The 27943-nt window shown below is 32.9% G+C and overlaps 1 protein-coding gene across 1 annotated transcript in view; it reads left to right on the top strand.

The window, feature by feature from the left end:
* The window catches only part of LOC119608479 (protein PFC0760c-like), a 126732-nt gene that overhangs the window by 85403 nt on the left and 13386 nt on the right, over positions 1 to 27943 (top strand). The window contains exon 3 of the mRNA XM_037962920.1: positions 2750 to 2782. The gene's annotated coding sequence lies outside the window, so the exon portion shown is untranslated. The remainder of the gene's footprint in view (positions 1 to 2749; positions 2783 to 27943) is intronic.

Here is a 27943-nt window from a genome sequence, read left to right as displayed (position 1 = left end):
ACTTATGCTGGATTTCTGAACCCGTTGAATATCTCTTACCCTTCACGTAGTAGGGCGCCAGTATAGGATGGGGAATTCTCAGGTTAACACTTGGTAGTTGCCTGTCATTCCGTAGTTCGTTCTTTATGATCTGAGAATGGAACTGATGTAATTGGTGAACGATCGGGAAAGTCTCCTTTGCCCTACAGGAAACTAGTACTAATTTAGTAGACCTTTTACTTTAGGGAAGTTCTCGGTGCTGTTGCTATCTCAACCGGATGCATATTGCTTCATGCTACTCGACTTATGGTTGAGTTCCGTTCCCTCAACTTGTCGGGACAATTATTGGTTTCGTATTGACTTTGGAAATTCCTACATCCTTTGTCACATTATCTGACATACAGTGGGATCCTGATATATAGGCTGGGTATTTCGGACTACCAAATACGTCTCTAGCTGCTGTTGCCAAATCAACAGGGCCATCTCAGTAGTGTGGTTGCGAGGGCTTAAAGAGGTTAAGGAATGCACTCGAATGGGTCATTACCTTACGATATAGATTGATTTCACCTGATGTTGGGGTAGTCTCCCCTTCTATTGACTTTAGACCAGTGATTGCTTTTTCCTTGTCGGGTTTTGCATTGGGATTGATCCCATGCTGCCTGTCATTTCGCAATGGGGCTACTATGGCAAGAGATTAGATAGCTCGAGTACTTCAGCAAAGTGCTTGTACGTGGACCGGCACAGCAATGTACAAAAATTGCGCGTGGTTGACCGTCTCAAGTCTACCCAGTGGATGAAAAAGACCACCTTGAAATAAGGCCGTGGAGGTAGGTGTTCACGTTAAGCACTTAGACATCTTAGACAATCTGTTTACCTTTAAAAAGAGATGCTACCAGTACCTCTAGTATCCCCGGTCTTTCCTTGTAATGATTAGATTTGAGGTCGAACCAGATTACACATCTTATCAGGTAACATAGGAACTGGTAGTTGGCATGGCAGAGTTTCAGATTTTGTGATGTCCTTCGTGATGCCTGTGGTGGCTTTGATGTAAACCTAATGCTGGTTAAAAGAAGATCGATATACGATGAAATTATAGTATTTTTCGGGAAACTTCGGATATATTTGTTAGAAATTAGATAGTTCATGTTCTCGAGCTAAGTGCTTGTACAGGGACGGTCGTAACCCTGTACAAACATTTCTACTTGTATGTTCCTTGCAAGGCACACAAAGGGGCGATGATGAATCGTTTCAAGCTCATCCTATAGCTGAAAAGGAACCACCGTGAAATAGGCCGTTTAGCAGGTGTTCACATAAAACACTCGACTTCTGTCAGATCGGGTGGTGACAGCTCTTAGATACCATCGAATTATTTAGGAAACTGGTGATGATGATTCTTTCATCTTTCTTACGATATGACTAACACAAGTCTCCTATAGTGGGTAATTATGCCATGAATGTATTATCTTCCCAAATTTAGTTTCCTGTCGATGTGTTACAAATGGCAAGGAAAATCAATATATCCCCATTGTTTTTGATAGTGGGTGTAGAAAGACAATAAAGACGACATGTGTTGAAATTTAATGAATTTAATAAATATCTTATTTAGGACAAGTACTTATACTAGAGAAAGAATAGAGCATTTTTTGGAATTTATTTTAAGTGTTTCTGGAAATTGAGAATAATAAGAGTTTGCTCATAAAAAAATTATATTCTTTTTTTTTTTGCGAAAAAAACAATTTTGGAAAAGAAATGTGTGGGAAAATTGTAGGTTCACGTGTAACTTAAAAAATCTGTAGTAGATTTAATATTAGTCTACAAAATAGGTATGTAAAGAAATAAAAAGCAACAAGTAGAAGGATTTTGTATAAAGTTTCTAAATATTTCCTTCAAAAAAATTTTAAAAAAAAGTTAACTACGCTACTGCCTAGAAAATCTCATTTATTATTGCCAAATATTTTTGCAAAGTTTGTAACTTGTTTAATTGATTTTCATATTTTGTTATACTAATACCTCTTCTGTTCATGTTCAGTTTTTCTTTTGAAGTCTTCCTAATAAATTGGCATAATTAAAGATTTGATAAGGAACACAAAAAATATACAACAAAATATAAAACATTTGTATGTAATTGTTTTCTCTCCCATAAGCCTGTAAAAACAAACAATTATAATACATTTTTCAAATCTATAGAGATAGAAATACATCTTACTGATTTACGTGGAAATTTGCCAACAAGGCTGGCAAGGCTTTAGCTAAATGGGAATGTATTTATCATTATGTGGTCTAAACAAATTGCCAAAAATTATAATAAATATAAGATAATGATAAATTCAACAAATGTTGCATTATTTATCTACTACTTGAGTACAATAATATACATAAATAAATGTTTTTCAAATTTAAGATTTGCCATGATAACTCTCAACAGATATTAAAACACAAGTGTTTTAAAAGTAACAAACCAAATATTAGAGAACATCCAGGAGTATATACTTCAAACTTATAGCATGTCCTTATAATATAATTTAAAATACAATTTAGTTTACTTTTTGGCCTATAATTTGTTGAATTATTTATTAAGCTACAAAATATTTCATCTGATTCTTGAATTAATAACAATTTCTTAAATATATGCATATTTAATTATATATGACAACTAAATATTCAAATACAACTAAAATGCTTAAGGATAACTTTTGCATAATTAAATTAATATTATACATTCATTTATCAATTTTATAAATAAATTATTTTTGTTTTATTCTATTTTCAGTTGCAAGTCTGTTTAAAATTCATTAGGAAACTGGTAAGTTTTATCACATTTATGTCTATGTATACATTTATCCTTTAATAAGTAAAAATTCATATTGTTTATTTAGCACGTATGAGTTATATTTAATTCAAATCAATAGTAATCATACGTATGTATCTTAGGCGTGGTCGAAAAATGACTTGTTTTCTCAAATAAATTATTAATAGTAAACAAGTACGAATATATAATTAAGTTTTAATAAGTTTGTTAAGCCACTTTTTAATCACTGTCAAGAAAAATAAAGAATAAAGATTTTCTCATTTTCGATTTTAAAATCCTTTTAGTAATTTCTTTTAAATTATGTAATAGTAAAACTGCTTTTAGTTTTATTTATACCAAATGAACACCTCCATACCAAGGAAGAACTTTAGACTTAAGTAGGATAGTGGTTCTTGTCAGGTAGACCGGAAGTCATGGTGCAACTCCAACATATAGCACTGGTAAAAGTAGCAAATAACAGGGTCGATATAGGTCTAGGTATATTTCTTTGGATTTTATGTATGTATATGAAGAGGTCCTCAAGTTGGTCATATTCTTGTGTGGTAGACCGAAGTTCGTGGGATCGATTCCCACGTAACTAACTAACTAACTAACTAACTAACTAACTAACTAACTAACTAACTAACTAACTAACTAACTAACTAAACGAAGAACGAACGAACGAACGAACAACGAACGAACGAACGAACGAACGAACGAACAACGAACACGAACGAACGAACGAACGAACGAACGAAGAACGAAACGAACGAACGAACGAACGAACGAACGAACGAACGAACAACGAACGAACGAACGAACGAACGAAACGAACGAACAACAAGAACGAAACGAAACAAACGAACGAACGAACGAACGAACGAAACAGAACGAACGAACGAAACGAACGAACGAACGACGAACGAACGAACGAACGAAGCGAACGAACGAACAACGAACGAACGAACGAACGAACGAACGAACGAACGAACGAAAACGAACGAAACGAACGAACGAAAGAACGAACGAACGAACGAAACGAACGAACGAAAGAACGAACGAACGAAAACGAACGAACGAACGAAAACGAACGAACGAACGAACGAACGAACAACGAACGAACGAACGAACGAACGAACGAACGAACGAACGAACGAAGAACGAAACGAACGAACGAACGAACGAAAACGAACGAAGAACGAACGAACAACGAACGAACGAACGAACGAACGAACGAACGAAAACGACCGAACGAACGAACGAACGAAACGAACGACCGAAGGAACGAACGAACGAACGAACGAACGAAGAACGAAACGAACGAACGAACGAACGAAAACGAACGAACGAACGAACGAACGAACGAACGAACGAACGAACGAACGAACGAACGAACGAACAACGAACGAACGAAGAACGAACGAACGAACGAACGAACGAACGAACGAACGAACGAACAACGAACGAACGAACGAACGAACGAACGAAACGAAAACGAAAACTAACGAACTAACGAACGAAGAAGAACGAACGAACAAACGAACTAACTAACGAACAAAACTAACGAACGAACGAACTAACGAACGAACGAAGAACTAACGAACGAACTAACGAACTAACTAACGAACTAACTAACTAACGAACAACAAAGAACGAATAACTAACGAACAACTAACTAACTAACTAACGAACTAACTAACTAACTAACTACTAACTAACTAACTAACTAACTAACTAACTAACTAACTAACTAACTAACTAAAAACTAACTAACTAACTAACACTAACTAACTAACTAACTAACTAACTAACTAACTAACTAACTAACTAACTAACTAACTAACTATAACTAACTAACTAACTAACTAACTAACTAACTACTAACTAACTAACTAACTAACTAACTGACTAACTACTAACTAACTAACTAACTAACTAACTAACTAACTAACTATCTAACCATTCACGTGAGAGCTCTACCAATGTATGACAACGTCCTGAAGTTGTCGTACATTGGCTGTCGAACAGGCGGTTGATGACCATCCAATCTGACCAGACCTATACAGTTCCAGCTAGATAAGAGTTTATCAGCATGAAAGCGGAACACCTACCTGCAGGACAGTGCCCTTTCAACAAGACAAGAACCAGTTCTTGCCTGGCCCAGAACAGCTCCGTTAAGAGTGGGATATCAATCAAACAAATTATTTTTTAACTTAAAAATAAAGTTTGTTCACTATTTGTCATTTAATTTTCCTCTATTTTCAAAATGAAGGTTTTTTGGTATATTTTTAATCGAAGAAAGTTTTTCGAAACAATGAAATAGCTATCAGAACTTCTTTGGACAATTTTTGTTACGCCCAATAGGTGAAAAGTTATACTCATTTGCCCATATGTATATAAGATTCTTCATAGCCGAATATAATACTCTTATTTTTTTGTAATTTTCTCTCAAACACTTGCAAAATGTCAACGTTTTCAAATTGAATTTATCTTTTTATTTACCATTAATTGTTTTCTTTAGTTTAATAAACATTTTCATTTACAACCATTCATTCTTGTAAAATGGCCGCAAGAGGAAAAATTTATCTTTGTTGAAAATAAATTTTCATTTTACCTTTTTAGTGGCATTAAATAAGTCTTCATTAAATCAACATTAATTTGATTAAAATAACAAAACCAACTGTCATCATTGTCAAAGAAACTTAAACATAATTAAAATTATCGAAAATGTCTATAAGAAACTTTTTGGCCAAGGACAAAAGCAAAATTATTCCATCTATTCGGTATTCAGGACAACTGGCATGAAATAATTTGCAAACTGTTTAATTTAAATGACATTTAAATATAATGCTTAAGTAAGAAAGACTTAACTATAATTTGCATAATATTTTCTCTTTAATTTGTATTTAATTTTATTTCTTTATTGTTATTGTTGTGCTTTTAGGAAGAATGCTGCAGATTACAGATTTCTTTATATTTGTAGGGATATTTTAGTTGGTAATATTTTGAATAGGAAATAATATAATTAATTTATTACTAATCACTTTCAATTACATATTTATGACTTGGAATTGATGTAGAAGAAGTTTAGTTTTTAATTGTAATTTGTTTATATAGGTTTCAAAATAATGTACTAATTTATCATAATTTTAGCAAAATTTAATTTTGTTGTTTTGCTTTTGACTCTAACAAACATACATATGTAACCGATTCTCCAAACACCCACCACCCACTGTTTTAGGTTTCAATTTCACTCACAGCCCTAAGTAAGTGACATGACTTTATAGGGTTAAGTCAAGTGTATGTTTTGCCAAAGGCTTTATAGGTGTTTTCATTTTAGCAATAAGCTGAAAATCATACCATGAATAAGATACTTAGAAATAGTATTATTTTCTTATACGTTCTCTATTATTCAAACGTACATACATACATACATACATACATACATACATACATACATACATACATACATACATACATACATACATACATACTACATACATACATACATACATACATACATACATACATACATACATACATACATACATACATACATACATACATACATACATACATACATACATACATACATACATACATACATACATACATACATACATACATACATACATACATACATACATAACATACATACATACATACATACATACATACATACATACATACATACATACATACATACATACATACATACATACATACATACATACATACATACATACATACATACGAATTTTTTTTATTTTCCCAACACTTCAGATGTTTTCTGCAAATCGGATTATAGGTGACATTTTTGTCCTGTAGCCGTTCTCGTAGAAAACAATACACTTAAGATGATCAACGCAGAAAAAAATAAGAATCTAAGTAAAATAGTAGTAAATAATCTGACAACAAATAACGCACAAAAGCAAATAAAAAAGAAGAAAATTTAAAAACTTTATAGGCAAATAACAATTAAACAAAGCACTAATACCTAAAGGTCATGGAAAATGTATCTAGATAGAGTTTACAACTTCAAACTACAAATTTGTAATGTAATTATGGTTGGCAAAGTCATTTTGAAGGGCTCTGTACGAATTAAACTTTTTCTAATATATTATGTAATAGGATTAGAAATAGAAGGGAAAATACTACAAGAAATGTATAGAAAAACTAAACAGCAATAATATTTATAACAAACTGAGAAAATTTAAGAAGAATAACCATTTAAATATGAACTATGCCTCCTGGTAGGTTAGTACTTAGTATTCTTGTCTATCAGATAGGAGGTGGTTGGTTCGATTCCAGAGGCATTCGTAAAGGAGCGATGTAGGTCTAGGTGTATTTCTTCGGATTTTATGTAACATACATATTCTCCTTTTAAACTAACTAAATAGCAAGTAAGACTAAGCTGAAACTGACGAGACGCTTAATGCGGCGGAGCTTAACCAAGAATGTCGCCACAAATATGAAAATGTATGCCTATATAGGTCTAGACGCAATGACCGAAATACAAACTATGGTGGGAATATATTGACTATAGAACCAACAAAGCATATCGTTGTTTGACACTATGTAGAAGACCCATAGGCTCGAAATGTTGTTTTAGTTCTTACGCTGCTTTAATTTGTGGTTCTTATCTTTAGACATTGGACCCAAATAAGAAATCGTTTTCAAATGGCAGACCCTTGCGGGAATCTGTTGTTACCAGATAAAACGGGATTTCGGAATAAAAATCTCGACAACGGAAATATACTACTGTTTTCCTAACCTTAATACTTGAATTCCGGCGAAAGCCCATGCTATTACGGAATGTATAAAATGGATATAAGTTACTGAATTCTCGAGAATAGTCGTTAATGAAAGGAAACCGACGATGTAAAACTGATGATTGCAAAACCAACGCAATGAGAGTTGAGTTAAAAAAGTGGTCGAGACAATATGACGAAGTGTTGTACATGAACACCTGCCTTGAAGGCCTAATTTAACGGTGGTCTTTTTCCCTCATAGGATGAGTTTTTTGACGACTCACCACCACCCCTTTGTGAATTTTACATGGCAATTTTTGTACATGGTTTTTTCGTCCATGTACTTACTAGCACTTTGTTAAAATACTCGAGCTATCTAATGTTAATTGCTTAAGTTCCGAGAAGCCAAAATATCACTTCCGTTTACTACCACACAGATGGGATGACCTCTGTTGATTTGTAAGTAGCACAAGTCACGTAATAGGTAGACCAAAATACGAATCCCGGGATTCCAATAACACTATGATGGGGTTTTATCAAAGTAACATGCCCCAGGGGAGTGATTGAGACACGAATGTCGAATGCTTAACGTGAACACCTGCCTTGAAGGCCTTTTCTCAAGGTGGTCTTTTTGATCCACTGGGTGGACTAACGACGGTCTACCACTCGCCGCTGAAGCCTTCTATGAAAAACTCAGATGCCAATTTTTGTACATGTCTGAGCTGGTCCATGTACAAGCACTTTGCTGAAGAACTCGAGCTATCTAATCTCTTGCCATAGTCAATAGGATCAATCCCAATGCAAACCCCGACAAGGAAAAAGCAATCACTGGTCTAAAGTCAATAGAAGGTGCGACAAACCCCAACATCAGGTGAAATCTACCATAAGTCGCGCAGCATGAAGCAGTATGAATCCTGTTGAGATGGCAACAGCACCGAGAACTTCCCTGAAGTAAAAGTTCTACAAAATCAGTACTAGTCTCCTGTCGGACAGAGGAGTCTTTCCCGCTCGTTCACCAATTACATCAGTTCCAATCTCATACCATGAAGAACGATCTACGGCATGACAGGCAACTACCAAGTGTCAACTTGAAAATTACCCAACATATATTGGCGCACTACTTCGCGAAGAGTAAGAGATACTCAACGGGTTCAGGAATCCAGCATAAGTTACCCTGTCACATCACCCAGTGACATCTGTTGAGATGGCAACAGCACCGAAGAGAGAATCCAGACATATTTTGGCATTTGGATATACAGTCCTTAAACCAACATTCTTTCCCCGCGATTTTGGGCATAAACCACAGCCACTTCGTGGATTCCGAAGGAACCTCACCTAAGTGACCAGCCAGGACAAGTCCTGTCGTGGTGCGAGATTATATGGTACTCTGGTTAAACCCCATGTCAAATCATTCCAAGGAAAGGCCGAGGATACATTTGATCATCACCAGTTCGTTTGCCCGGGATATTGCAATAACAACAAGGTGAACATGCCCTCGGCCACTTGGAATAATGGAACGGTGGGAAAGCTCAGCATGTTCATGTAGACTGATCCCGTCTTGAGCAGGAGAGAAGCCCCTCGGAATGAATTAGTCCGAGGTTAGTATGATGGTACGTTTTCTTAGTGGAAACAACTATACAAAATTAGATGAACGGAAACAAATGAAACGTTGAAATCCTTTCTCAGTCATTGCCAGGCAAATTTGAAATAAAATAGAATTATCTTGGAAGCGATCTTATTTCGTATTTGGGAACATTGACTGGAAAATTGTAAAGAACTATGTCCAGGAAATAAATCTCAATAAAGTACTTATGTCACTAATTAGAAGTAAGTCATTATAAGAGTACTCAAAATAATGCAGACGGAAAGTAGTAGTCATTGAAAAGTAAGTGGTTATGTAAGTACAAACCATTGCTTGCATTTTAGTGTTTGATGCAAAAAATGTCATTTTTAAAAATGGACAAAACTGTATAAAAGAAATCGAAATATATAAGGACACCACTACTTGATAAAAGGCCAAAAAAATGACACAGTTTTACCCAAAGTCATGATGCACTTTTTTATATGCGCCTAAAGAATTGGAGCGTCAGAGTAATTTTTGCAAAAAAGTGATCATTTTCTCAGGCTGAAATCTTGAAAACCTTTCCGAATTTTGATTTACTTTCTGACGCAAATTTGTAACTCTTGTCATAAAGAACAAAACTTCATCTTAGGTTTTACTACCGACACCTGTACGTATACGTGTTAATGATTTATTGATATTACAAATATTAAGTATACGCCTAATTTAGAGAAGCACCTGAATGTAAAAAATCGATTTTTTTTAAGCTTTTTGCGATTTTGATCTTGAAGATGAATTTTTTTTAGAATATAAATGTTCACAATTTTTGTTCTTTATGACAAGAGCTACAACTTTGTCTAAGAGAGTAAAGTAAAATCACGAACGGTTTGCGGCCCCAAAATGATTTTGAGCAAAACTGGGAGACACGGTTTTTTTTTTTGTATTTTATCATGTACTGGTGTTCGTACATGAGGCTCCAAAATGACTTTGAGCAAAACTGGGAGACACGGTTTTTATTTTATCATGTACTGGTGTTCGTATATGGTTCTATTTTTTCCTATTGTTCAGTGTTATTATAAAAATATAAATTAAGTACATTTTAGTTTTAAGTATTTAATTGAATATAAACAAACTTCAAACATCACCCATGTGTTTTTACCATTTTCCATTACAATTTCATATTTTCACACTTAAGATAAATATGTATAATAATTTAGAACTGTGAAAAGTGAGAAATTATGAAGAAGACTAAAAACATTTAAAACATCAATCCTTGTCGTTTTTTTTTACCACCAAACACCCTTTCTATTTTCAACAATTAAAACAATTTTTATATGTCTTGTCTTTATGGTTCAAGTTGAAGGTTGACATTGTCATAACAATTTTTATGACAGCAGTTTTTTTTAATTACATATATTATTTTTTTACAGTATGTAGTTGTAAATACATGTATGGAACTAAATTAGAATGGCCCTAAGAAAAATAGTTCACAATAGTGATATACAAACAGTCTATACCGAGATCTATTCAAATATCGAGATATTGGTTGATAAGTCATTGAGTTAATCATAATCGTGATGTTTATAAATGGTTATTGCAAAATAATATTTGATAGATTTATTCAAAGATCGAGACCATAAGTTAAAGACTAGCATCAGAAATGCGATTTTAATAGACATATAGATAAGCGGGTCTCAAAAGTAAAATGTGAAAGTTTATAACAGAATTGGTATTACCAAATATATAGCATACTTTTCACTAACTACTGCATATTATCTATATCACATAGAAGTAGTTATATAAGTATATTAGACCATTACTTGGTAATGCAAACTTTTTGTCCTGTGGTAACTTAAAGTTTTTTTCCATCCACTCATCTTGAATCACTATAATAAATAAACAAATGCGACTTTATATATGTCAGTGTACTTTTAGTAATAAATCACATTAAAAAAATCCAAAATGAGAACATTTTTAAGCTCTAAATAGTATAAGTATTATTTTTTTTTTGCGCCAGTACACCAGCTTAAAAACCCTGACTATATGACCGAAATTATTTTAGTTTGTGTTTTATTTTATGAAAAATTAAACTGAAAATCCCTAAATGCTTCTGCAGAATAATAAAATTTATTATAACATATGTATGAACATTCATAAACTAGTTAAATAGTTACTAGCAGACTAAATAGAAATACATAAATAAAGTTAATATATAAATATTTTATTAGAATTGTTGCGGATTTATTATGTTTAAAATAAGTAAGAAAGAGTAGTACGACTAAAATAAGAAAAAAAAATAGTAATTTCTAGAAATTAATCTGTAATTAATCTGTAAAGGCGTAACACTTTAAAAAATTTTAAAGGTGGGACAAAAAACTAAATAAAATGAATGCTATTTTTGACATTTTCTTACGAGTATTGTATTCCGACATCGATAAATACGTTTGAATATAACTGTACCGTCAGGTATTGTCTATTATGTCACTTTTTATACCCTACACCACTATAGTGTGAAGGGTATTATGCGTTTGTGCTGATGTTTGTAACGCACTGAAATATTAGTACTATACCAACCTTTAAGCATACCGATCGACTCAGAATCACTTTCTGAGATGTCTAACGATGTCCGTCCGTCCGTCCGACCGCCTGACCGTCCGTGTGTCCATGTATAGGTTGTTATCAAAGTATAGGTCGCAATTTTCAAGATAATTTGATGAAATTTGGTATACACGTTTCTTTTGACCCAAGGACAAAACTTATTGAAAATGGTTAAAACCGGTCCATTATTTCACCTAGCCTCCATACAACTGAACCCCCCGAAAAGGGCTTTTGAACTCATAATTCTGTATAATATAAATGTATCTCGATAAAAGTTAGCACAACTAAGTTTTATACAAGCCTTGATGACCTCGCCGAATTTCGAAATGATCGGACTTCATTTGACCCTAGCCCCCATACAAAAAAAAAATTTCACAGACAAATATTATATAAATATAAATCTTCGGGATCGGTTCACATTCGCTCCTATTCCCCATATAAAGCCACTTTCAGAAAATTAGTTTTTCGTCAATAAATTGCTCAAATAAATCGGAATCAAGGTAATATTCCAGATAAATGCTTTATTATGAAAAATAGATCACATTTAATATTCATAACTAGTGTAGGGTATCATATGGTCGGCCACGCCCGACTATACTTTCTTACTTGTTAGGACTTTCTTATTCTTGGAACTAACTAATTTGCTGTTACGCCCTTTTGAATTTCATTCCAATAAAGTCTCTATTTTTGACAATAGGGTTCTAAAAATTTGCAATAACATATATTTTGATGCAGTGACCATTTTCAATTTTTTGGTTCTTACGCCTTTTTCTTTTCAGGTGACGATATATAAAAGAGTAGCGTTACTGACTGACTAATTCATCATCGCACAGCCCAAACGGCTGAACCTGGAATCATGAAATTTTGACAGTAGATGTATTTTTGTTTATGTAGAGCCACCAAGGACGGATTTTTGGAAATTTGTACATTTAGGGGTAAAAAAGGGAAAAAACCTGTAAAAGAGGTTTTCTTATGATACAAGAAAAATTGTAAATACACCCTTATCTACTCTTAAAATAAGCAGATGGGTGTTTGGTACTTTTTTGAAATTCGTACTTTTAAGGGGTAAAAATGTGTAACAAAGGTGATTTTGGTACCCTTTTTGAACCTTTATAACTTTTTAACTTAAAATTCAGTCCTTTTTGGGTGTAAAAGGCAGAAAACTGTATTTTTGGTACTTTTTTAGCACATTAAGAAAACTTTTTCGATTTATTGAAGTATTCCTATTAAATTACGGACTAACTCTGTAATATTTGTTGAAACAAAATTTTTGCTATTTCACTGGGGAAAAAAGTACCAAAAAGGGGAAAAACGGGAAATTTTATTTTATTCAAACTCATTGAGCCAATTTTTATAAAATTTGAAAAAGTAGTTTATTGCTCACACAAAATAAGCTATTGGTATATTATTTTGGAATTCGTGTACTAAGTGCTATATAGGACCAAATTCGAGTAAATTGTTTGGTACCTTTTTGAAAGCACAATTTTTCTGGTACAAATGAATGCAGATTTGAATCGTTTGAGTTTTATCTGTGATATATAGATTTAAATACGGAACATTTTGTAAACTTAATTCTCAAAAAAGTATATTTCGAAGCGAAAAGGGGAAAAATTGTACTATTTTTATTAGTACTTTCCACAAAAGTGGAATTCATTCCACTTTTGGTACTTTTTCTTTCTTCAAATGATACTCTTTGTATGTTCTTTAATATGAATTCCAAACATGATTATTAAACATACATGGTCCTCATTGAATACAATTCTTTAAGAGAGAACTTTTTAGTACTTTTTATTTGTTGAAGCAAAATTTTTGCTATTTCCCTGGGGAAAAAAGTACCAAAAAGGGGGAAAAACGGGAAATTTTATTGTATTCAAACTCATTGAGCCAATTTTTATAAAATTTGAAAAAGTAGTTTATTTACTTACTCAATATAAGCTTTTGGTATATTATTTTGGAATTCGAGTACTAAATGCTATATAGGATCAAATTCGAGTAAATTGTTTTGTACCTTTTTGAAAGCACAATTTTTCTGGTACAAGTGAATGCAGATTTGAATCGTTTGAGTTTTATCTGTGATATATAGATTTAAATACGGAACATTTTGTAAACTTAATTCTCAAAAAAATATATTTCGAAGCAAAAAGGCGAAAAATTGTACTATTTTTATTAGTACTTTCCACTAAGATGGAATTTATTGCACTTTTGGTACTTCTTCTTTCTTCAAATTATACTCTTTGTATGTTCTTTAATATGAATTCTAAACACATGATTATTAAACATACACGGTCCTCATTGAATAAGATTCTTTAAGACAGAACTTTTTAGTACTTTTTATCTCATAAATGGTACTTTTTGAATTTTCTAAAATATTCAATCTAGGAACATAAATTTTAACATACATGGTCTTGACTGAATAATATTCTGTAAGTGGAATCTCTTTGGTACTTTTTCATTCTTCAAATGGTACCTTTTGGATTCTCTATAATGGTTAATCGGAACACATGACACACGGTACTTATTAAATGAGAATTTATTGGGAGAGTTTTTGTATTTTTTCGTTTTTCGTTTGCTACTTTTTGATATTTTTACGATATTGAACATAGAAATATAAAATTTAAAATGTAGGGACCTTAGTGAATGAGAATCTACTGAAGGGGACTTTTGGTACTTTTTCATTCATCAAATTATATTTATAATTTATAGTCCTTTTTTTAAAAAAATAGCACTTTCGAAATTTTCTATAATGTGGAAGCTAAACGAATGAAACGAAATAAAAATACAAGCTTCTAGCTATAGGGACTGCACTTAATCATGGACATCATTGTTACTTCACCTACGATCTCGAAATATTGATAGTAGACTCTATAAAGTATGACTCTGTAAAATTGTGCCTGTTAAAGGCACAATATAATCTAGAAAAAAAAAAAGAATTGATCAAGTATTTTCAAATGACCACAACAATTTTGTCAAATTGCCCTTTATAAAAAAACAGGAAAATTTATATTAATATACATTCCTTTCCCTTTAATAATTTGTCAAATAAGTCTAAATTCACATTAATTTAAACTTAATTACCAAAGTGACACTACATATTAAATTATCTAGAAGCTTTTAGATGATTTGATTGGTTAATCTTTAGTTAATCAATTTTCATTTTCATCACGAAATTACCGCCGCACTGTAATTGAATGACAATATACATATACCAACCACAATTCAATTTCATTTTATATTTAATTATACAAGTTCCATAAATTACCGGCTACAAAGTGCCAGAACATGAAGGAAATATGAACTATTATCACGAATTAATAATTAAAAATCTGTTTATAATTATCACTTTTCAAAGAAGTTGACACTAATTGGTTTCTTTCTTTATAGCAATGACAAGACAAACAGGACCACAAGCGTATGACATACTACCTACACATGCAAATGTCAAGATAACAATTTAATCTAGTTTCCTTGATAGGGCGAATAAATAATAATGTATGAAAATATAAAGTGCGTACAGTTTGAAAGATATTATCGTAATATAGGCTAAGTAAAATGTTTTATAAAGGATATTTATAATTATTAGAAGTTGGGTTAAGAACAATGTAATTTTCTATTTAATTTTATATACATACATAGGTATTATTGGCATACGTCTATCACGCTAATTTGGACAAAATTCATTATAATTGTTTAAAATTATTCACTGTTTTATCACAATAGACACTACAGGGAGTTCAGCGTACATGCTGCTTGGGTATAAGTGGTGCCATGTGTACTACTTCAACTAAAGCTTTGGAAGTGTTGCTAGATATTCCACCCATTAAAACATTTTTAAGATATGAGGCGGCGCTTACAGCCGAACTTCTCTATACTTTAAGCGAATTGGCCAAAAACGGTTATAGCATCGCTTACCTAATCATAACACAAATTTCCAGACAGAAGTCCGAGCAATAACGGAATGGTGTAAATTGGAATAGAAAAATATGGCGCCCACAGCCCTTAATATATTTACCGACAACCAGAAGCAATTAGGGCGATATCTGGTGATAGAATTAAATCTAAGACCGTATTGGATTGTAAGAAAGCATGGGTACGATATGATTACCAGGCCACTCGTGAGTAGTCGCAACGAAAGGGCGAATGTAATAGCTTTAAAGGGGAGGGAGCTCGAGGTAGTTAACCTGACGAAGCTGAATTAAAAATATGGGTTAGAAAATTGCAGAAGGCTTCTTGAATAATGAAACCGTGGGTAGAACCACGAAGATCCTATGGGGTGACCCTGATAAGAACAAGACGAAAAATCTCCTCAAAATGAGCAAGTCTGAAGTTAGTATGATGGTACGTATTCTGAGTGGACACACAGGATTACGAGCACATCTATGCAAAATTGGACGTGCGGATTCAGACGAATGTAGGGCATGTCGAGAGGAAAGCACTTTCTTTGCCACTGTCAACCATTCGTCTAAGTTAGATCCAAGTATCTTGGAAGTGATGTTATTCCGGAAATAACATTCCTGACTAACACTGATTGGAAAATTCTTTGGAATTACATCCAGGAAACTGATTTTCTGAGCATTGAAGAATAATATACTCAGTGAACAATTTTTTTTTTTTTTCATGAAAAGGAGCGCTTAGCAGGCTCGATAGTGGCCTAGGTGTATTTCTTCAGATTTGATATACTACATATTCTCCTGTCAACCTAACCTAACATAACCTAACCATCACATTAGACATATTTACAGTTGATTAAACCGTATTCCGCGTTCACTTGTATTTGGGATGTGGAATGATATTGTTCCAAACAAATCTTATCTATATAGTGCTTTCCTCATACTGCATTCTGTAGATAGACGGGCTTGGCTAGGACGATATATAGTTCAATGCGGATCCAGAATGTCTATGATTAGAGCAATATACTGCAAGAATCCATACTTAATTTTGCGAAAACAAATTTCGAAACTTTTGTAATATTTACTAAAATTTCGTGTATAATACGAACTATTACACAGTGGGACAAAATAAACGAGAATTGAAATACCTGGGAAGTGATACTATTTTTCTGAAAGGTGGATACGAGTAGAATAAGAATCTGTTTTTGAAATTTGCCAAACACCTACAAAACCTTGAGATATGGGTAAAGCACCGATTTTTCGTGCCTTTAACTACCTATAAGACAGTAACTTAGTTGAGTCTCAACCGATTTCAAGTTTTTCAACGGATTTGTTTAAACATCATATATGTCACCTTTATATTGACGTATATGATATTTAAATAACCTTTAGAATTATGTGTGCACTTGATCGGTAAACATATTTTTGATTTTAGTTTTGCACCGTTTTTACAAAGTATTTTATATAGGAACCGTACTATTTATTGATGTATTAGAAAATTACGTCTGTTCATGAGTAAAACAAAACTTTTCTTTTTAAAGTCCATTAGAAATTGACGACGTTACTGATATTTTTCTTAATATAAAATTGTTCAAAAACTGATTTTCTGGAAGATGGGGAATAGGGTCAAATATGGGCCGATCCTCATATTCATTCTGAATTTTATCGTGAAATAACTCGAAAACCTAGTTATGCGACATCAAAGTCTTATCGATAGATAAACCTCACGTCCTTCCTACTTAAAAGCTTATAATGGATAATTGATAGCATGGTTAAAAGTAGAATATGTACCAGACAAAGACCTCAAATATAAGCAAAATGCTTATATAAATGTAAGATCTTTGGAAATTCTGTAATGTACTGTAATACAAACTGTATACACCGGAGATATGCATTGATATGGAAACCGCCTTTAGTAATGTGCATATTGAAACCTTTATCCAATACTTAGGCCTAATGGGATCAACTACATGCCAAGGAACATATTGATAAGCTGTGCGATATAACTATTAGGCTACGCCACAGTGTATAATTTTATACCCATTAACACAGTTAATGATGAATATTACCCTATTACCCTTGATGAATATTACCCTATTTATTATTGCATGTCCGGGGAAAAGAGGTGCCAAAAGTACCTCTAGTCTGATGGGACTATAAACTGGTGATGATCAAATATATCCACGGTCTGGCCAGAGAACCACATAATCTGATATCAGGGGAACCGTTTCGGACTTTGTCTTGTCCCGGTTATTGTAGAGGTTCCTTTGAGGGTACACGTGGTGGCTGTAGTTTAAATCTAAACTCGTGGGAAGAGAAAGTCGGTTAAAAGACTGATACACAGTAAAGTCGGGATGTGTTCGGTTGGTGTCAAGTGTATAAAATACGGGATGGATGGATAAATAAAGTGAGTGTGTCGGATTTTTTCTCAATGAGTGTGTCGGATGAATGAGAAGAATGTTGGGTAGAATGGAGATGTATATAAGGTATCTTATACAAGTGATGCCATTGAATTTTCCTTTCTTGTCCGGGTATCTTTATGCTTTACTCTGTTCATATCAGATATACGACAGTGTGAATTCGTATTTCGGTCTACCAATTACGTCTCTCGGTGCTGTTGATGTTGTGATGGCTTTGCATCTTGGAAGTTAAGAAACGAATGGTTGGACAGTACTTGAGCAAAGTGCTTGTACATGGAACATGGCGGAACGATGTATAAAAATTTCCACCTACGTGTAAATAAGGTTGTAAAAGTACCACCGTGGAATAAGGCCAACACCGCAAGTGTTCACTTAAAGCACTTCGACTAATGTCTGCTAAGCAGATGTTGTCGTAATTCTTCTAAGAGGAAGTGATCCAAATTGGCCTCCGGTAGATTAGTGAAAGTGTTATAGTCTGGTAGACCCACCTGAGGCACTGGTTAAGGAGCGCACAACAGACCGCTAGAAGCCTAGATGTATTTGTTCGGATTTGATGTATATACATTCTCCTTTCAAACTAACTAACTAAGGGGTCCAAATTGTTTATGTAGTAGGGCTGAAGAGGTTTTAAATACGACCTTATGCTGGGCTCAACCTTAACTCAGAAAATACTGAAATCTGAATTCTCAAAAGAAGTATATTGAACCTGGCTTTTTGAATGCGTCATTAGACCGAATCTAATTAATTCATCAATAATCTGCTGAAGGTGCAAAAGGTGTGATATAAAACCATTACAGAGACTTCAGCATACAAAGGATTGGGTATAAGATGGGCCATATGTACTACGTCGAAAAAGGTTCTGCAAACTTTAATAGATTTTCCTAAAACGTATATAAGATATGAGACGTCTCTTAACTTTAGGTGAACTGACGGATGTTATAGGGCATGTCTTCAATGTATATTAGACACATTGGAAGGATACACACAAATATCGGACGTGTCAACTTGCATACCAGACACAGATACAGATCTCAGATCGATAATCATGGCCAAGCGGAAAATTAGAGCAAGTTCTCGTAGAATTCAATTGCTACTCCCTCCGTGTAGCAAAAATTTGAAATGTAGAGAGTGAAACTCAATTTATTGGAATACTGATTAGAAAATCTTTAGGAATTACGTCCAGGAAACTTAGTTTCTGAACGTGGGTATTGTAAGACATAATTATTTCTTCGTATTTGCTGTAGCACACTATACTATCAACTTATTCTAACCTAATGGTTATCAAATCGTTTTTCGTGCACATTAAATGTACCTAATTAAAAATGTCTGCAAATCTCTAAACACTATCAAAAAACTATGATAAAGACATTTTAACTTAATTAGTCAATTGTGGGTAAATTAAAACCAACAGACAAACTAACATAGTCCTCGTAGAATAATAAGACATTTTGATTTTTGTTCCCATTCTTCTCTGTGTGTGTGTGCATGAAGAAATGACATTTACACAATTAAATTGACCTTCGTGTCAGAGCAAATACTTTATTTAATAAAACTTAAATATTTATACAATGTTCATTAATAGTTGTCACAGTAGAAAGACAAAAACTAATGTAACATGAAACTAAAAATGGTTTTCTGCTAGAAGAGAAAAATAATAATAATGAATTTATTTTGGTTTCTATTAATTTTCTTAATTTATTTAGTGACAATATCATTAAGTTATAGTTGTTGTTAGAGTTTTTTTCTATATATCATTTTAGTTTTTGTAACTTATTTTATTGTCCACTTCCCAATCAATAAACATGTCATTGTTTAAGTGAATGAAACTGAAACTTTTTTCAAAGTCATTCATTTCACATTTTAGTTGATTTTCGTTTTCATTTAATTGTTAAAATGTATGGGAATATGTGTTAGTTCCCTGTAGTTTGGGGTGTCTTAATCGAACCAAAGATTTTACTTATCACTATAGACTAGCTACGTAAGTAGTTCTTAACATGTGTTTGTTAATTAGTTACGATTAGCTTCTTATTTGATTACTAGAGGAAGCTAAAGTGACTATTGGTTTCTTTCTGTATTGTCTCGGAAGTTTATATATTGTAGTCATGATTTGGCTCCTTATGAAACTGTTGGGTTTGTAACAATATTTTTCTTGACTGTATTGCCTCTTTCCGTATCCCTTTGTTATTTCTTTGCATTCGTGTATGTGTGTGTATGTATGTTAAACTTTACATTATTTTTTGTAGGCGTAAGTCTTTTCGTGTTTTTCGTTGAAGTCTGATTATTGCTTTTTTGTTGTTGCTATTGTTCTTGTTTTCTTTACAGAAACATTAGTCTATAAATCAATTTGTTTATTTTTTACTTGAATATGCCAAGATTTACTGTTAAATTATCTTAACAGCGACCGCCTAAGAAAAACAAAAACTACAACAAGAAAAAAGTACTCAAGAACAGAAGCCGAAATGTTTTATCTTAATAGACGGTTACACGCAGAGAAAACCAATTGCAGACATATTTTTTTTTTAGAGGTCATACATATGGAAGTTTGTTGACTTATCTTTGTATGTGTTTCATTTTAATTAAAATACATGTGATTTGATTTTAAACCAATATTTGCTATCAATATATTGCATTAATATTAATTATTACGTATCAGTGATCGGCAACGTTGATAGCTAGTGGGCGTGATATGTTATATCTAGGTTAGGTTGATAGGAGGATATATAGCACATCAAATCCGAAGAAATACACCTAGGCCACTATTGGGCCTGTTGTGCGCTCCTTTTCATGAAAAAAAATAATAATTGTTCACTGAATATATTATTTTTCATTGTTCAGAAACTCAGTTTCCTGGACGTAATTCCTAAGAATTTTCCAATCAGTTTTAGTCATGAATGTTATTTCTGGAATAACATCACTTCCAAGATACTTAGATCTAACTTCGACGAATGCTTGACAGTGGCAAAGAAAGTGCTCCAGAGTTTCACTGTCCTCTCCACATGCTCTACATTCGTCTGAATCCGCACGGCCAATATTGTATAGATGTGCTCGTAATCCTGTGTGTCCACTCAGAATAAGTACCATCATACTAACTTCAGACTTGCTCATTTTGAGGAGATTTCTCGTATAGTTCTCATCATTGTCACCCCATATGATCTTTGTGGTTCTACCTATAATTTTAATTCAGCTTTTGTTGCGTCAAATAGTTTTGTGTTTGTCAGGTTAACTACCTCGAGCTTCCTTCCCTTTAAGGCTATTACATTCTCCCTTTCGGTTCCGACTACTCACGAGTGTCCTGGTACCCATATGATGTAAACCTTACCTCTGGGAGAGTATTCAGTAAAAGCTTTCTTACAATCCAATATGGTTTCAGATTTAATTCTATCCCCTGATATAGCCCTAATTGCCTTCTGGTTGTCGGTGAATATATTAAGGGCCATAGGCGCCATATTTATCCAATCCAATTTACACATTCCGTTATTTCTCGGACCATCGGACCTGGAAGCGTGTGTTTTGATTAGGTAAATGGTGGTATATTTCTGTTTCTGGGTCTTCAATATAGAACCCCAGGCGCACTTTATCACCCAATTATGAGCCATCCGTATAACACCGGATTCCTACTGGCATTTGCTATAATGTTCCGCTTGACCAAGACATTCTATCCGGGATCAGCGTTTCAAATTTTCCGACATATTCTGTGTCTGGTATGCGATCAGGCACTTCCGATCATTGTGTATAATCTTCCAATGTGTCCAGTATACATTGATGACGTGTCCTATAACCGCTTTTGGTCAGTTCGCCTAAAGTAAAGAGACGTTCGGCTGTAAGCGCCGCTTCAATGGGTGGAATATCTAGCAACGTTTCCAGAGCTTTGGTTGAAGTAGTACCTCCCTGTATTAGTTTGATATTACACTTTTTGTCCAAAGCAGTCCACCAGATTATTGAAGCATAAGCTAGAATTGGTCTAATTACACTTTTATAAAGCCAATTTGTCATAGTAGGACTAAGAGTCCATTTCATGCCTATAGTTCTCCTACATTTCGCCTAGCACCGATGTGCCTTGTTGATCCTATCCTCTATGTGGTGTGTCCATGCTATTGCATGGAAATTGTAAGTCATGGAAATTTAACAATTACATGAAAGACACAAAAAAAAGACCCGTGTCTCCCAGTTTTGCCCAAAGTCCTGATATTTTCACTATGGGCGCCTAAAGGTTTGGACCCACGGTGTAATTTTTGCAAAAAAGTGATAATTTTTGAGGCAAAGTTGTAGCTCTTGTCATAAAGAACAATAAACATGTAAAATAATAAAAACTTCATCTTCATTTTCCATTTCAAGTGGAAAATTTTACATTGTGAAATTGCACTGCATAACGACACCTGTACGTATACTTGTTAGTTATTTAATGATATTGCAAATATTAAGTATACGCCTAATTCAGAGAAACACTCGGAGGACCACACAAGTTGTTTGAATTTACAAGACCAATTCATTTGCTCATCCAAAGTAAGCCCTCAAAGTAACGTTGTACATTGCAACAGCTTAAAAAATAGTAATGATGCACTACATCCTCTATCTGCTTCGATCACTTGCTTTCATATAACTTTTTAAGTTTTATGTATGTTATTAACTTCTTCAAGACTCTGAAAAAAATAAGACTCAAGACATTTATGTCGATAATGTGATAATGCAACGCCTTGGTAGAGGAAGTGGAACATCTCCATGTTACACCATCGGCAAGTGTCTTCATAACATAATCTTATTTCGTATTTCATATTTATCCAAATCTATAAGCTTCTGCAGTGTGTTTTGTCTTCCAAAGTACCCTTGCCTGTTTGCTCATTGATGAGGTTTCCCATAGTGAATATGTCTCTTATGTTTATATTTATGAAGTCAAGGATGAACTTTCTGACAAGCTGCGATTCTGTCCATATCTGCTACGGTTCTTGCCAGTTCAACCACAATTTCGTTTCCTTGTATATTATTGGATTCAATTCCTGTCGTTCGTTGAGAACCTGTAGCTCTATGCGACTGCTGCTGATTACCTTTGATTTAATATTTCTGTTTAATAGTGCCTTTATAGCAGCTTGACTATGTAGATCGTGATATCGCAAGAAAATATTGGTCTCATAGATATTAGTCTGGCCGCTTCAGACACTGCAAATATTTCAACTTGAAATATGCTGCAGGCATCATTTAATCTACATCTGTGTCTGATGCCTAATTTGTTCCCTGAGTATTTGGATTAAGTACCGATTTAAAGTCTTTCTCCTTCAAGTCAAAAGAAGCTAATTTCCCTGTTGATGAATGAATCTACATTTAAAATTTTCTGTTTAAGTATCTTCCATTACAATCGTAAAGAAATTTCACACGGTTGGAACTGAGGTATTTCTCGGATTAGGTTGGTAGGTTGATAGGAGGATGTATACTACATCAAATCCGAAGAAATACATCGAGGCTACTATCGGGCCTGTTGTGCGCTATTTCTCGGATTAAGTTTGAAATTTTTTCGGCTTTATAGGCGGAATAAGAGCCATAGTGTGGCCTCTCAAAGCTGGTCGCATCGGATCTCAGACTTTTAAGAAGATCTTTAAAAAAACATTTAAAGAATGCTATTCAGTATAATAATAATTGTAATAAGAATCAAATTTTATTAAGATCAGTGAATCCTAGAACAAACATGGAAAATCCTTTTAAAATCAATGAATCATTCAAAAATATTTAACTTAAAATTAAACAAAACTTTTTTTTGTGATATTAATTATTCTTTCGAATTCGTAGAGCTCTGTCCCTTATTGACCATAGTTTTCATAAAAAGACCTATTCTGAAGAACATTCCGAATAATACAATGCACAGTGGTATAGGAAAAAAAAAGAGGGAAATAATTCGGTAACTTCTAAACGGTTAATCCGATTTTAATGAAATTTGGTATGCACAAAGAGGAGGTGTTGTCGAGTTTAGGAATTTGGACCTTATATGCCAACCAGGGGGCCGGCGGGGGGTCCAAGGGGGCCGGCGGGTCGTAGCAGTAAATTATCTCTTATAGTTTAGGAGATATTCGCATTTGAAAATTAAAATTTTAAAATTTTTACCGTCCTTACTTTAGTTTTTTTGATAATAGCGGGTCCAAATATTCCCGATTTTCACCATTTTTTATTCGCTTAACAACAAGTTTATATATCAAGCAGTGAAAGAATTATGTAAAAATCATGACTGAGTCCAAAGTTATAGGCATTTTAATTTAAAAAATAAAAAAAAGGCGATTTTATGTCATTTTTTTGGGAAAAAAGTATCTTTTTCTTTTTAAGTTATCTAAAAAGTTTCTAAGAAGATGTATATAGAATTTATACTTTTTGGAAAGCTGACTTTACATAAAGTACGATAAATGAAACATTTTTGGGATTTTTTAAAACTTTTTTGGGAATTCCGGGATTTCTAATAAGAAAATTCGAAATTTTTATTTAATTTTGGATTTTGAGTAAAAAAATCTACCTAATTGTAAAACTTCATCAAAAAATATTCATAAATAAAATTTTTATTGCAATTTGAAAAATTTGTATCTTCGCAAAAACTGAATAAAAAACATTTTTTAATTTTTTTTTTTTTAAAAAGTATTCCGCGAATTTTTTAATTTTCAAAAATTATACACAGTTTTGAAAAATATACAAAATTACCTTTCCATTGATATATAACATGCCTACCAAATGTTTTTTAAGTGACAAATTAATTAGGGAAAACTCAACATCTTTTAGAAAATTTACATAGCACTATTATTTTCATCCATAAGGTTAACTCTTAAATTTGTTACATATATGGATGAAAATAATAGTGCTAGGTAAATTTTCTAAAAGATGTTTAGTTTTCCCTAATTAATTTGGGAAAATTTTAAATAATTTTTAAATCGGAACTCAAATGAAGAAATAGGATCGTTTTAAAAATTTAACATAGCCGAGGTGTCCTAATTTGAGGACCCCCGCCGGGCCCCTGGTTGGCCTATAAGGTCCAAATTCAAAACCTAAACTCGACAACACCTCCTCTTTGCGCATACCAAGTTTCATTAAAATCGGATTAACCGTTTAGAAGTTACCGAATTATTTCCCTCTTTTTTTTCCTATACCACTGTGCAATGTAGCGTGACAAAAAACTCGATTGACCTAACATCATAAAAGAGGGGCACCTATCAAAATTGAGGACTCATGTTTTGTTATAGGGTATTTCAAATACTCCCTATCTGTATATAATACTTTTATTTGATTTTTATGCCAACAATTTTTCTAAGTATTTTATTCTATATAAACCTGTAGACAGATTTTAACAATCATAAATATCTTATTTTGCTTTTCTTTTTGTGATACTTCAATCAAGTATTAAAAGGACGAAATCAGTAATTTTTTATGAAATTTTTGTGCTTAAGATTTTGATTTATGGTTTAAACAGCATACAAAGAGCCATAATCCCAACAACAAATTAAACAAACTGAAGAGAATCTATAAGAGGAGATAAAATTACTCGATTTAAGCATTCCTAAGCATCCAAATCAGTTATTTTTCTGCTGGGAATATTAAAATTGTGTTCTAATGTTGGCATTGGAGCTATGTGTGTGTGATGTTAAAAGATTGGAAATAAATTTAAGATAAAAATATTGTTGCAAATTTTTTATGAACCGATTTAAACAGAATTTTTTCAACCAAATTCACCTATACTGCTCTACCTGTAGACTGTTTTGGACCTTTTCAATGGTCTTTATTAATGTCTATATGGACGTCTATAATTTCGTTAACTTTTTATTCAAATTTATTATTAATGATAAAACTTTTAAGACATATTTTAAAAACGAGCTTCAATATAAAATTTTGATGTTGATTAATATCCTGTCATGGTTGTTTATAATAGAATAAAGGTGAATAAATATGTATAATATTTTGTTGGAGCTTTAAGAATTTTTAATATGTTAATATGTTTATTTACAGAAATAATGGAAGAAAAAAAATACATATTAAATTAAATTTATATGAAAATTTACACTGAATTATTAATGATATCTGTAATGCCTTTTGAGAAGAAGTAAGAGTTTGCTAAAATAAGAACTTAGTCTTAACATAGTTAAATGAATTTACACGGTTATAGTAAGTCCTGTTCAAGGTATATAAAGTACAGAGATCAGCATGCACTAGGACAACAGGTTCAATAAAAGCTATTCCCTCACAAGCATTAAATGAACTACATCGAAATTTATATATGCATATAATGCCTTAAACCAAGCATATTACCCCACTCTTAGGAAGTACCCTATATTGAAGTGCATTTGAAGAGACCTATTTTAATGTTTCGTGGAATGCAACTTTCGCGATTCGTCTATAGTCTAGTCTATAGTCTAGTCTAGTCTAGTCTATAGTCTAGTCTATAGTCTAGTCTATAGTCTAGTCTATAGTCTAGTCTATAGTCTAGTCTATAGTCTAGTCTATAGTCTAGTCTAGTCTATAGTCTAGTCTATAGTCTAGTCTAGTCTAGTCTATAGTCTAGTCTATAGTCTAGTCTATAGTCTAGTCTATAGTCTAGTCTATAGTCTAGTCTATAGTCTAGTCTATAGTCTAGTCTATAGTCTAGTCTATAGTCTAGTCTATAGTCTAGTCTATAGTCTAGTCTATAGTCTAGTCTATAGTCTAGTCTATAGTCTAGTCTATAGTCTAGTCTATGGTCTAGTCTATAGTATGATCCCGCTTATTCTTATAATAACGACATATTACGGTAAAAATAATAATTCAAGATAAATGTTGGGGATGTTATTTTAACATGAGTTTTTGTAAGTAAAAGGCTACTATTCAAGTTAACCGCCATGCCCACTATATATTCCTCTCATTTTTATTTCTATTACTGAAGATATCGTCAAAACGGTTGAATACTATTTAAAAAGACTCTATTCAACAGTTTAACGATAAAAAATATTCCATAATAACTATTTATTTTTGTATGAAGTTTCACGCCCACTATTTAATTCCACTCATTTTTATATAAATTTCCTAAAATGGAAGATATTCCTGCACAGTTTTGGGACACTATTTAATCTAGAAATTATTTAAATGCATTAATTTCAATAGAAGACACCATGCCCACTATTAAAATCCCGCTCATTTTTATTTGCAATGAATTATTAATTAATTTTTCATCGAAATGAATGATAATGAGACATTTAACGCCCAGTTTATGGGGGATATGCGAAAACGTGAACCAATATTGCCCATTTTTAATAACAAACAAACCTTGCCTAGAAGAAATATTCTTTCCGTTTGGACTCTATCGTGCTTTCAACAGACAGACATATAGACAGACGGACAGACATGGATAGATCGTTTTAGAATTTAGCAAACGGAATGGCGAAATCAATATACCCCCATCTTTTTTGATGGTGGGTATACAAATGTTCATGTTTTCATTATTATGGAAGTTGTTGTGAAAATTTCTGGAAGATGCCTAATGATGCTAGCTGATCTGGCTTGAACCACTAAATTTTTTCACATGTTTGACATCTATCAGTTTATGTTAAAATGTTTTTAAAATATAAACCATTTAAGTCCACATTAGGGTCGAAAATTAAGTTAATATAAATAATTTTTTACATTAAAATTATAGAAAAATTCTTATCACTTACATAAACATACAGGCAGATAACGTAAAATCGATACACAAAACGATTCTAAGTCAAACGGTTTACTTAAATGTGTTATGGAAATAGTACTATTATCTAAAGAAAAAAACGCCTCTGGTCGTTTAAATGACTTAAAAGAAAATATTAATTATAGACATAAAACAAATGTCATATTTGTATATAGTGTGAAAATTTGTTGAACTTTATCGCACATGTTCAAAAATACAATATGTACAATATAATTAATATCAAGGCATTATGTATTTAACAAATCACAAAACATATTTCCTTTATACTCATAAAGACATGAGTTTA

The sequence above is a fragment of the Lucilia sericata genome, unplaced genomic scaffold (genome assembly GCF_015586225.1).
Source record: "Lucilia sericata isolate MDLA Ls3-8-SP2 unplaced genomic scaffold, ASM1558622v1 Contig000841F_arrow, whole genome shotgun sequence".
In the NCBI taxonomy this organism is placed as follows: Eukaryota; Metazoa; Arthropoda; class Insecta; order Diptera; family Calliphoridae; genus Lucilia; species Lucilia sericata.
The sequence above is the reverse complement of the archived record's forward strand: the minus strand, read 5'-3'. Positions and strand labels throughout refer to the sequence as shown.